The sequence below is a fragment of the Notamacropus eugenii genome, chromosome 3 (assembly GCF_028372415.1).
Source record: "Notamacropus eugenii isolate mMacEug1 chromosome 3, mMacEug1.pri_v2, whole genome shotgun sequence".
Taxonomy (NCBI): domain Eukaryota; kingdom Metazoa; phylum Chordata; class Mammalia; order Diprotodontia; family Macropodidae; genus Notamacropus; species Notamacropus eugenii.
The window spans coordinates 314,181,696-314,193,798 of NC_092874.1; the positions used below are offsets into that span (position 1 = coordinate 314,181,696).

A 12,103-nucleotide genomic window follows, 5' to 3' on the forward strand; every position below is an offset into this window, starting at 1 on the left:
CATCAAGGTTGCCATCACTGAATAATAACTGTCCAGTGTCCACATGTGCAGACACTCCTGGAAAGTCTATTTAAGAGTCAGAGTCCCAGGACTTAAAGGAGTATATTGAAAAAAAGAAAGATGCACTGACTCTTGGGAAACGTTCCTTCACAACTAAATGTCTCCGCAGCAGAAGAAATTCTTGCTAAAGAAAAAGAAGCTACTGTTTTAAGCAGAGTGGAATAAATCACTTGCTTACATTGTAGGCCAGTTTAGGCTCCTTGGCTGGGTAACTAACTGGGAGAGGCTGAGAGAGATTGGCACCACTTCAGGAGCTGTAACTTGAAAAAAGAAAACTTCTCCACACCCTCTAATCCTGGAAAAGGGTCTCTATTTTCTTAAGGCACCTAAATAGTGTTACACGCAAACCCCTATAGGGCTTAAACTTTATACAAAGACAAGCAAGCAGTGGTAGGCTAGTAATCTCTTCACACGTCTTGTTACAACCTCAGTATCTACCCTCAGGCATCTGGTTAAGAGGAATATAAACCTAATCCGAGAAGGCAAATCTATTCTTGTACTAGCAACTTTTGCTAGAAAGTTTTGGGGGCAGCAAGCTGACCACATGACTATTCCTATGCTATGGCAGGGGGGAAAAACTCTTTAAAAAACAACTTACACTCTCTCTACAGTAGATTTGCCTTCTCCAACCCCTTCAAATTAGATCTACAATGGGGTCATCAACACGCTTGGCAGTGAGGACTCACAGAGACACACCCAGTACAGGTCTTTGTCTTTTATTTTTTAACACACTTAAATCCTTTGCAAATGAGAAGATAGATCAATTTGGACATATTTCTAAGACGATCAAAGGATTAGTGTTTGAAACAAGATAGGAGAGCTCATTTCTATCCACATCCTTCTTAACACCTTTGCTGACATCATCCTATATATGTATCTATCTTGTTTTTACAAAATTGTTGCATGTTGTCTCTCTTGTTAGATAGTGAGCCCCTTAGGAACAGAGACTCTCTTTTTTTCTGTTTGTTTGCCTTTCTTTGTATGGTGAGCACTTAACACAGTGCTGGGCACATAGTAACAACTAGCTTCCTTCAGTCCTGACTAAAATCCTACCTTCTACAAGCAGTCTTGCTTTCCCAATCTCCCTTATGCATATAGCAAGCGATTTTAATTGCCTATAATTTAATAAATATTTTTGATAATTTTATTGTTATTTTAATCATAATAAATAATGTAATCACCTAAAATTTAATAAGTAATTTTTATTCTAGTGGCCAGAAGCTGCCCAGTTAACTTGGGGTTTACTGACTAGATGTCTTTCTTGTCTTTCCTTCTGTTCCTTCCTTCCTCGCTCCCTCCCTCCCTCCTTCCCTCTCTCCCCTCTCCCCCCCCCCCAAACCTAGCCACTTAATGGCTATTTTTGGACACTGCTTACTTAAAGTCAATGTCAATGGTAACTGTTTCTCTTTGGAACAGCAACCTTGAGAGTCTTGCCCTCCCACCTTCATTTTTCTTTTTCTTTTTCTAATTAAAGAGGCCATCCCTTGACTACTTCTTAAAGAGACCTATTTACCGAATGGGCGTTACCTCACTCTAAGTGAGTACCTGAAAAGGCCTTAGCCTAAAAGGGCCAGGATCTACCATTGCATCCTGGGCCATTTCCAGTCATCCTGATGAATATCTGGTCACTGGATCCAGATGGCTCTGGAGGACAAGTGAGGCTGATGACCTGCACAGCCCTCCCTCACTCAAAACAAAAGTCAAGTGCAAGTCATGTCACCATTTCCCTGATGTCATGGTCCTCTTCAAAATGAGGGACAAACACAACAACAACAACCTATTGATGGACTGACTGTTCATTAGCAAATTGAAGGTGAGAGAAAACTCCTGAAGAGGACTTGCATTTGAGTCTTGGCTCTAGGATCTGGGGCAAAACAACCTCGTACGGATTCAATTCCCCTACTGTGTGTGTGTGTGTGTGTGTGTGTGTGTGTGTGTGTGTGTGTGTGTGTTCATCCTTCGTTGCTGAAGAAGACCACGCCATCAGAGAAATGATGACATGACTTGCACTTGACTTTGTTTTGAATGAGGGAGGGCTAGTCCCCCTACTATAAAGCAGTGAATAATTTCTGCTTAGTGTTTCTAACAGAGATATTATAAGGATTGAGTGAGATAACGAAGGTCAAAATAATTTGTTCACTCCAAAGGGATGAGGCTCTGTACTGAATAATGATCAAGAAATCCAGTGGGAAACTGTAGTAAATGACTTATTCTATCCCAGAATTGCAGTCAGCCATATTTCCACCAGCAGTAGGAAAAGGACCTGCTGGCAATGCCAAATTTCCCTTGAGAAAGTGCTAGTGGTAAAAAAGTTGAAGGGTGGCATCCTTGAAAGCCTTGGAGGCAGTTAAGTGGTTTAGTGGAAAGAGCCGTGAAGATGGAGCCAGGAAAACCTGAATTTACATTTACTAGATGTGTGATCATGGAACAAATCCTTCAGCCTCTCTCTGTCTCAATTTCTTCAGCTGTAAAATGGGGATAATAACAGCACATACATCAGAGTTGTTGTGAAGACTGAATGACATGGAATGAGAAAATATTTATAAAGTACCTAGCATAGTGCCTGGCATATAGTAGACGGGGTATCTTTTGTTTTTAAATAAGTTTATTAAAGAATGTTCATAAGAAGGCAACAACTTTTGATTTGTTACTTTAAAAAGATATTTTTCTTCATGCTAATAATAAAGGTGATATAAAACCCTACAGAAATTACCAGTATTCTCAGAGATAGTCTAGCACAATGTAGTCATATCTGCATTGCTAGAATAAATTAAACAATCTCTTCCCTGCTTCTTTTCATAAGTGCTGCATATTAACAGAAAATGGTACAGCCAAACCATTTTCCTATTCATTCTGCAGTATTAGAGTCAGCGTTTTTCCCATCACTGATGACAATTTTCACTTTATCCACTTTAATAAGCTCTGTCACCTCTCTGAATTCAACATCATTCAATACAAAAGTTCACACATTATTGCAAAAATCTGTACGTATTTAGAGAGCCCCTGAAATTGACTCTGTTTCTGACTCACTGAGCCAATGCTGAATTTATAGCCTTGTCAGACTGAAGTAGGACTTGAAGGGCAAGCTGGGGGGTGATCTATATGAGCTCATCTAGGCTTTCCTGAAGGCTATTTCCCAGAGTGGTATTTCTATATAATCGATATGCCATGACTGAAGAAGAGTTCAGTTTTTCTTATCAATCAGCTGTGAAAATGCCCACAGATTTCAGGTTTTCATGGATGTCCTGTGGGGAAATCACTTTCCACCACTGAGCGCTGGGAGCCAAAGAGGCGCAGGTCTGTGGTGAGGTCTCTTCTGTTATCCCCGCCGCCTGTTCTGTGGCCCAGTCACCAGAAACCCACATACTAGATGTGTAATTAACACTTAACCCCTTTCCCCTCTCCCTTGAAGAATGACAACAGGTAGTAACCACCTGGTCCCTTATAACTCCAACTGGAACAGCCTAGGCCAAGGGGCTCTGATGTTCCTAACATTTGGTCCTGAGATATCAGAGAGACCTGAAGGATCCAGTATAATGCACCTTTTACCAGGAGGTAAAAGTCAGTTTAGGAACCTAGGGGACAAAGCAGGGCTCACCACCCCACCCAAAAGAGCAACAGGGAGGCAAAGCCTGTCTCTGGCACAAAGTTCCAGTTCAGAAAATAAAGTGGGAGAAACGAGTTCTTTCTTTTTAAAAGCACAGATCAACATCAAAAATCACTGCAAGTCTAGAGAGCCTCCAAAAGAAAGAATAAGTCCATAACAAATACAAGTAGACACCCAAAGAAAAAAATGGATTTTTCATAAGAGCTACATGACTAGTTAGCAGAAATGGAAGCGAGAGCTAGAAGATGAAAGAAATCCTCTTGACAAAGAACTGTAAAAATAAAGAGCTTAAAAGGAAAGGGGGTAAATGTTGCCCAAGAAATAGACTCTTTGGAAACTAGATAAGATGAAATAGAAAATTATGGCTCTCTGAGACAACAAGAAGTTTTAAAACAAAATCAAAATGCTGAAAAATTGGGAAAAGTATGATATCTGATATATTTTTAAATGATCTATAACAATGGTCAAGAAATAATTTTGAAATCATTAAACGTCCTGGAAACCATGATATCTGAAAAACTTAGACACTATATTTCAAGAAATCATGAATAAAAACAGGTCAGATTTATTAAAAATAGAGGGAAAAGTAAAGATACCAATTATCTTCTGAAAGGAACATGAAAAGTTCCAGAAATGTGGAAGCTTAAATCCAGAGCTCTCACATTAAAGAAAAAAAGTAATTCAAACATACATAAAGAAGCAATTAAAGCACCAGAGAACTGTGCATAGTCAGGATCACACAAGACCTAGAAACTTCTACAATAAGGAAGAGGAGATCTTGGAATACAATATTCCAAAAGCCAAAAGAAATAGACTTCCCACAAATAATAATTTACTCTGCAAGATTAAATATCATCCTATGTGGCAAAAATGGATTTTTAATGAACAGAAGATTTTCAGGCATTTCTTATGAAAAGACCAGGGATTAACAGGAACTTTGAAGTATAAAAATTAGAATCCAGAAACATATAGAAATAAGTATATTTGAGCTTTAGAAGGGATTCTATGACCATATCAACCTTTTAATAGGGAGAGAAGTAATAAATGTTCCTGCAGAAACTTAAAGTCTCCAAAATATATTAAGGAAGTTTAAAAAGACAGAGGTCATGTGTGTATGTGTGTATGTGCGCGCGTTGTGAATTTGATCTGTTAAAAGAATTTGAATATGTGAAAGAAAAGGGAGAGTAAAAGAAATGTACAAGTGGACAGAAAATAGGGAGTATGGGACTTATATTTTCTCGATTGGGATGCATAAGAAGAGTATACAAATATAAAGAAAGGTATTGGGGATTGGACATCCTATGAAACTCACTCCTAACTGAAACAGATGGATGAAACTGAAGATACACAAACACACACAAGTTGGTGTCAAAACACATTAAGCACCACAGGGAAACAATCAAAATGGAGGGTGGAGATAGTTAAGAGAGGGAAATAATACTGGGGAGGGAGTAGTCACAAAAAGCAAACCTTCTGATGCTGACTCAAGGGACTGAAAAGGAGAAAAGAATAAGAATAAAAGGGGGAATTAGATGGCATTTAAGGTTGTAGACAGTTGGGGAATGACTGAACAAAATGTAATAGAATATTATTGCACTGTAAGAAATGATGAAAGACATGATTTCAGAGAATCCTGGGTAGTATGAACTGATACAGAATGAAGTGAGAAGAACCAGGAAGACAGTTTATATACAGACAGCAACATTGTAAAGAAAAAAAGCAAACTCTTAGAAAAGGCTGAAAAACTCTGATCAATACAATGACCAACCATATCTCCAAAGGACCTATTATGCAAGACAGTACCCATCTCTTGACAAATCCAAAAAGGGACATATTTTGGAGCATGCCCGCTGTGGGGATTTGTTTTTGCTTAACTATGCTTCTTTTCTCTCTCAGTTTTTAATTTGGGGAATGGGCTCAAGCGGAAGTGAGGTTAGCAATAGTGATGCCCCTCACCGTCCCAATAAGAGGGGCATTGTAATATTTTTTAAATGGATAGGAGAAAATAGAAGGAATCAGGAAGGAAGCACAGAGAAGGAGGACAACTTTGAAAGTATTATATAGAACTGATTTTTATATATACAAGGCATCCCAAAAATCTTCATGCAGTTTTAAGCTATTAAAACTTAAGATGTTGGGGGAGTGGGAATTATATGAAACTCACTCCTAGCTGAAACAGACAAAAGAGGATTGAAACACGTGAAAAGAGAGTTTGATGTCAAAATACACTAAACTCAACAGTTACTAGAGTTTAAAATCGCACTAAGACTTTTGATACTGTGTGTACAAATAAACATGTATATATATGTATATACATAAATATTTCATGCACGTTGAAAGGCAAGCAGTATGAAATGGAGATTCATGAAATGGAGTGTGTATATATGTGTGTGTATGAGTGAGTGTGTGAATATATATACACACATATGTATATAGAGCATATATCTATTTATATTTCACACACATAGAAGGAAGCAGTATGAAATGGAGAGTCATGATTTCATATAGAATCTTGCGTTCTACTGAGTATGAAAATTGTGTGTGTGTGTGTGTGTGTGTGTGTGTGTGTGTGTGTGTGTGTGTTTAAGTTCAGGATAAAAACAACATTTCAATTCCTAAGAAAATCCAAGGGGGCTAAATAGATATGAAGCACTGATCATATTTCCTTCTGTTACCTTGACCCAATTGCACTCACGCCAAATTTGCAAAAAGAAAATTTCAGGGGAAAAGGGAATGAGTTTTTTCCTCTAAGTCTCAATAGTCCAAAGAGAAAGACAGACGAGATCAATTCAAGTGACAAGTCAATCTCCGCCTCTGGTGGAGGCTGAGCTGTCATCCTGCCACTAACATAGGCTGCCACTAAATCTCTGGTTTTGTTTGACTTGGCTTCTTGCAGCCTTGTTTAGTCTGCCTAACTCAGAGATTATCCTCTTGTTTTTATCACAGGCCATTAGTATATTAATAATCCTCACTTGGTTACATACCACCAACTTAATCTTCAGTCGGTAAAACAAACAGAAGCTTCTTTCCCATTGTAAATTAAAGTCAGCCTGGAAAGAAAGGACCGAATACTGAGGCAGCAGCCTATTTTAGGATGCAGCCACGCGTCAGAACTCAAATGCTTTGGGAATCTGTAGGTTTCTAATGATTTCATGCAGAGTTCTTAGCTCTGTTCATGAGCTTGGATTTTTATTCTGTTACATAGCAGCTTCTATACTTCAATGGATCTGCGATCTCATCAACATGAGAATTCCCTAAAAAGGTGAAAGCAACAACTCACTTATTCCTTCTCACCCTGTGTGTTCACCTTCTCTTCTAAATCCTCCATAGGGCTTTCCCACAGGACTATCTCTTGACATTTTGTACATGCTAATAGATCATACAAGCTTTCCACTGGTTGTCTTTTGCTCTCACTACATGCTTTCTTCCTTTCCAAGTCATTTTAAAAATAATATCTTTTAAGCTATTTCTGCACACTTCATTGTTAATATGTTGCTACCTATTTAACCTCAGCATGTGTCTCTCCATTGTCTGTTGGGGAATCTGCAGTTTTAATTCTTTAGACTCTGTGGTGTTGCATGCTTCACAATCATATAGCATCACTGGAAGAATATCTGTTGTTGTTATTTTTTGAAGGGCCCTCATTTCTGGAAGAAGCTTCCAGTCATGAAAAGCACTGAACAATCCAGCTCACTCCCTTCTAATTCAGTCTTTGGCCCCATATATATCACACATGCACAGTCTGTCCATGAAATAAGTTCTGACTGATCAGCGTCATACATTCACATTTTTTTTTCTGCACAACAGACTTTTTTCACCCACTTGGTTTTTCCTGTGTGGATGGTTAGGCTGAACTCATGACTTCTTGTAGGTCTCACTTAAGAGACTTTTTGATGTTTCAGATCTGGATGCTATCAATACAACTGAAAAAACAGAAGAACTGCCATCTATAGCAATCACTTCTCTTGGACTCTATACAGGACATCCTCCCTCCATGATAGCATCAAAAGAATCTCAGGGTTTAAAAATAATCTGTAAATGACAAATGGCATAGTGGGCAGAGTACCATACTGGAGTCAGGGTTCGGATCTTGCTCCAGCTGTGTGACACTGAGAAATTCTATAATCCTCATTTTCTTTATCTGGAAAATAGGGGTGATAATAGTACTGACCTTGTAGAGTTGTTGTGAGGATCAGATGAGATTATTTATGCAAAATAGTTTGCCAGCCTTAAAGTGTCGTATAAATGTTAGCTGTGATTATTATTAGATATTGATATTTTAAAATGTGATACCTTTGCCTAATAAATAATGAGTTGTTATACCGATGGAGGACTGTACTATGACACTGAATGAATTCAAAGCATTAAGGGCTTAAGTTGTATCAAATGTTGCAATAAACACTGGGATTACAAAGAAAAAATATTCCTTGCCATCAAGGAACTTATATTCTCATTAAGGGACACTACACTATTAATGGAGTGGTGGCTAGTGAAGGTTGTTTTGGTTTGAGAAATCACAGGGATGATAAGTCCAGACTCAGGGGAGTGAATTGTCAAGCCCTTTCTAAAAGCAATAGTAATGTTGGCTTGTTTATTGTTCCCAAGGTGAGAATGAAAAGGCAGGGACAAGGGAAAGAAGTGTATGTGCAGTTGATGGGTGGATTATGGGATGGGATATAAAGTGCAGTCTGAGATTTGAGGTCAACTAGATATGATGGATCATATGAGTTTGTATTGTCTGGTCACTGATCAAGATAGTATGACATCAAGGCAAGGCTTCCAAAGGTGAATGGATTAAGTAACCCAGGGTATGGTCTCTGGAGGTCCAGTGGTCCAGAGGGAGTAGCAGCAGTATACACACACACACAAATATGTATATATGTGTATATAGGCACACACATAAATGAATATACACATATGTATATGTGCACATGTATGTGTGTGCACATCACACACATACATGTGTGTACAAATGCACGTGCATACATATAATATACATACCTGTGTGTACATGTATATATGTGTATGCATGTATATGCATGTGTGTGTATGTGTATATGTTTTAAAGAACTGAAAATAAATATTACCTGGGGGGCAATGGGGAGGTGTGAATAGACTGCAACATAACACTTCAAAGAAAAGGAGCAGAAGGCATATTCTTAGAAATGTATGATAAGACGAGAAGATAGAGTGGTCACATGATGAGGGTGGGGACTGACAGGCAGATAACCTGAGCAATCCACTGGTACCCTCAAGATGGCAGGAGAAAGGGAGAAGGTAGGTGGCTCAGTGGATAGAGCACTGGAGATAGAGTCGGGAAGACAAATTCAAATCCAGCCTCAGATATTTACTAGCTGTTAGACCCTGGGCAACTCACTTAACCCTGATCATCTTCCTCCCCCCACCCCCCCCCCCAAAAAGATATGTCAGGAGAAAGTGAGGAAAGTCCCTAAACCACAGTGTGGATACCCTGAGGCAAACTTATGGGATCCAGCATTGGAGAATACAACCAATGATATCATAGATCCATTTTTATATCTGAAAGTCAGGAAAAGGGGCAGCCAGGTGGCACAGTGGATAGAGCACCAGCCCTGGAGTCAGGAGGACCTGGATTCAAATCCAGCCTCAGACATTTACTAGCTATGTGACACTGGGCAAGTCATTTAACCACGATTTCCTAAAAAACAATCATAATAAAGTCAGGAAAAACAACAGAACAGTTAGAGCTGACAAAAGTGGAAAGAACAGTCTCCGGAGATGATGGGATGCCCTTTTATTAGAGGTCTTCCAGTAAAGGTGGGAGGACCCCTTGGTTTAGTATATTACAGCAGGGATTCATTTGAGGTATGTGTGGGGCTAGATGGTGCTGAGATCCCTTCCAAAGATAAAAAGCTGTGATTCTCTGAGGTTCAGAGATGTTTAGTAATTTACTCAGGGTCACACAGCAAATGTCTGAGGCAGGATTTGACTGTAGACCTTCTTGGCTCCTACGATATAGTGCCTAACAAAGAACAATTCTGCTATTTAGTGAAACTAAGACATTGCCCTTCCCCCAAACCTCTCAGGAAGCTTTCCTCCTTCCAAAAACAACCACTTTAATAATAAATAATACATGATGAACTATGACTGATTTTTAATATTGTTCATTGTTGCTCTTTTCAAACTGGTGCTCTTTCATGAAGAGTTGTTTAGGAGAGGAAAGGGTATTGCTGGTAACTAAGTGTCTGTGAGTCCTATACTTGGCCATCAAAACAGGAGAATAGGTCAGGGCCAGTAGAACCTGATTTGGGGAGTGGTCCTAGAGTTATATAATGCTATGCTGCTATGCAAAAAGGATACAGTTAATTAAATCCAGGATGTACATTAAAGCTGGATGAGCAGAGACCAGTCAGAGACTTGTAGTGCAGGAGTTCGCTTGGAAGGTTTGATGATTCTCAGGACGGGAAGACACCTTAAAGATCATCAAGATAACTGCATCCTAAAAAATAGCTCCCCTTTTATCCTATAGCTGCTCAATGACCCTATTGCTTCTACTTAGAGCTCTCTGGTAACAGGGAAATCACGTTCTGGCAACGCCACCAGTTACAAGAGGGCCAATGTAATGGTAAACAGGTCTAACGTGGAAATGGCGAGACGTTTGCAGGCTTCTGTAACAATTCTGCTGCTGGGGGACAGATGGACTTCTTAGTCAAAGAAATGAGAGAACATCCGTCATGAGAGTTCCTTAAGCAATTCTGGGGTGAAATGTGACTTTTTTCACTTTCTTATTGGCTAAGTCATCATTAATATCCAGTATCATTCTTCCCTCTCTTGAATTTTGGAGAATCAGCCTCAACACCAGCATTAAGCATTTTACTAATCCTAGCTCTGCCCCTGAGCCTGGGGAAAATCATTCACCTTGCCAGTAATGTGGAGATAATAACACCTTCTTAGCTCACTAGACTGCTGCAGGGATTAACTAATTAGTGGTTATTACTGAGTTCTATGAATGCTAAATGGTATTATCACTTTTAAAACTACTTCCCCTTTTTATTTTCTATTATAGGCTACTTCTTCTGAGAATTTCTGGGACACAGCTATGATGGCCAATCAGAGGACCAGACTTCAGATGTACTGGGAACGGAGGTCACTAAAACACTTGCTCAAACTAGTGGCATCTATGGTGCTGAAAGTTCTACTTTTAGAAACACTCCTTTGAGAGACAGACTACATTAACTCTCAAGCATTCATACCCTACTGTAGAGAGCGGGACTCTGATGAGCTAGCTACATTGTCCGAATGCCAAACATATAATTGCCTGAAAGATTTCAAGAATGAAGGACCACCAACAATTTCCAAGAGAACTCACATAGGCAAGTGCTCACACAAAACTCAGAAGTGATACAAGGACACTCTCAGGGTCTCTCTCAAGAACTGCCCAGCATAGCATGCCTGTATCAGGGAAGGTGCTGTGCTCCATGAGCAAAGTAGAAATGCATTATCTCAAAAGAAATGTGAGATACACATACTCCAAATGTTTGCATGGACTATTTGTGCCCAACCTGTGGTAGAGCCTTCTGAGCTTGTATTGGTCTGATCAGCCACAGTTGGACACATTATACATTGATAAATCGCTATGTCACATAACGATGTCATTTTGGTCCACTTCAAGCATGAAGGACATGTGAGGGAATCAGTCTGAAGAATAGATGTTAGCAGAGAGGATAGACTTCTGGGAGATGCCGCAGTTGAGGATCATTATAGTGGGAGCATTGGATATCTGAAGAGAGTGGAACTGAAAGTGGGGATTAAAGGAACAAAGTTGCTAGTGGAACACTTTTCCTATTTCCCAATTTGTTCTGGCTAAACACAACAATTGATAATGCTTTCCTTCCACCTCGCCTAACCTTTAGTACATAACTTATCCTTGAGATTGGTTAGATAGGTCAATGGTAAGGAGGCATGGGTCCTCCATTCAGGGAGGGCATTCCATTAACTCTGATGGAGATTAGGTACAGTAGAGGTCCAGAGCCTAACATACTGCCTTACACACAACAGTCTGTTAATAAATGTGTGATAAATTGAATTAAGAGAGTTAGCCATGGGTCTCTGTTTCTGCCAAGAGGAAGGACAGAGAAGTGTAGAGAAGAGAGAAAAGGGGAGGAAGAAAAATGAGGAAAAGAGAAAGGAGTGGTGAGATTAGGGAAAGGAAGACGAAGATATAGAGAAAAGGAAAAGAGCAGAAAGGAGGGAAGAGTAGAGGAGAGAAGGAGAGGGAGAAAAGCACTTGAGAAAAAGGAGAGAGGAGAAAGGCAAGGGTGTTCTGGTAAGTGTTTAATAATTAGTTCTCTGAAAAATGTATGACAGACACACTTCTAAGTTTAAGTTTTTCATCACTTTCTTAAGTCTAGACAATTAACAAACAAGTAAATTAAGCTCTGATTTGTAGCTTTTACC

General features: G+C 39.4%; 1 pseudogene; it reads right to left on the reverse strand.

Annotated features, from left to right (window-relative positions):
• Positions 1-2,908: 2,908 nt before the first annotated feature.
• On the reverse strand, positions 2,909-3,230 carry LOC140531570 (transcription initiation factor IIA subunit 2 pseudogene; annotated as a pseudogene).
• Positions 3,231-12,103: the final 8,873 nt, after the last annotated feature.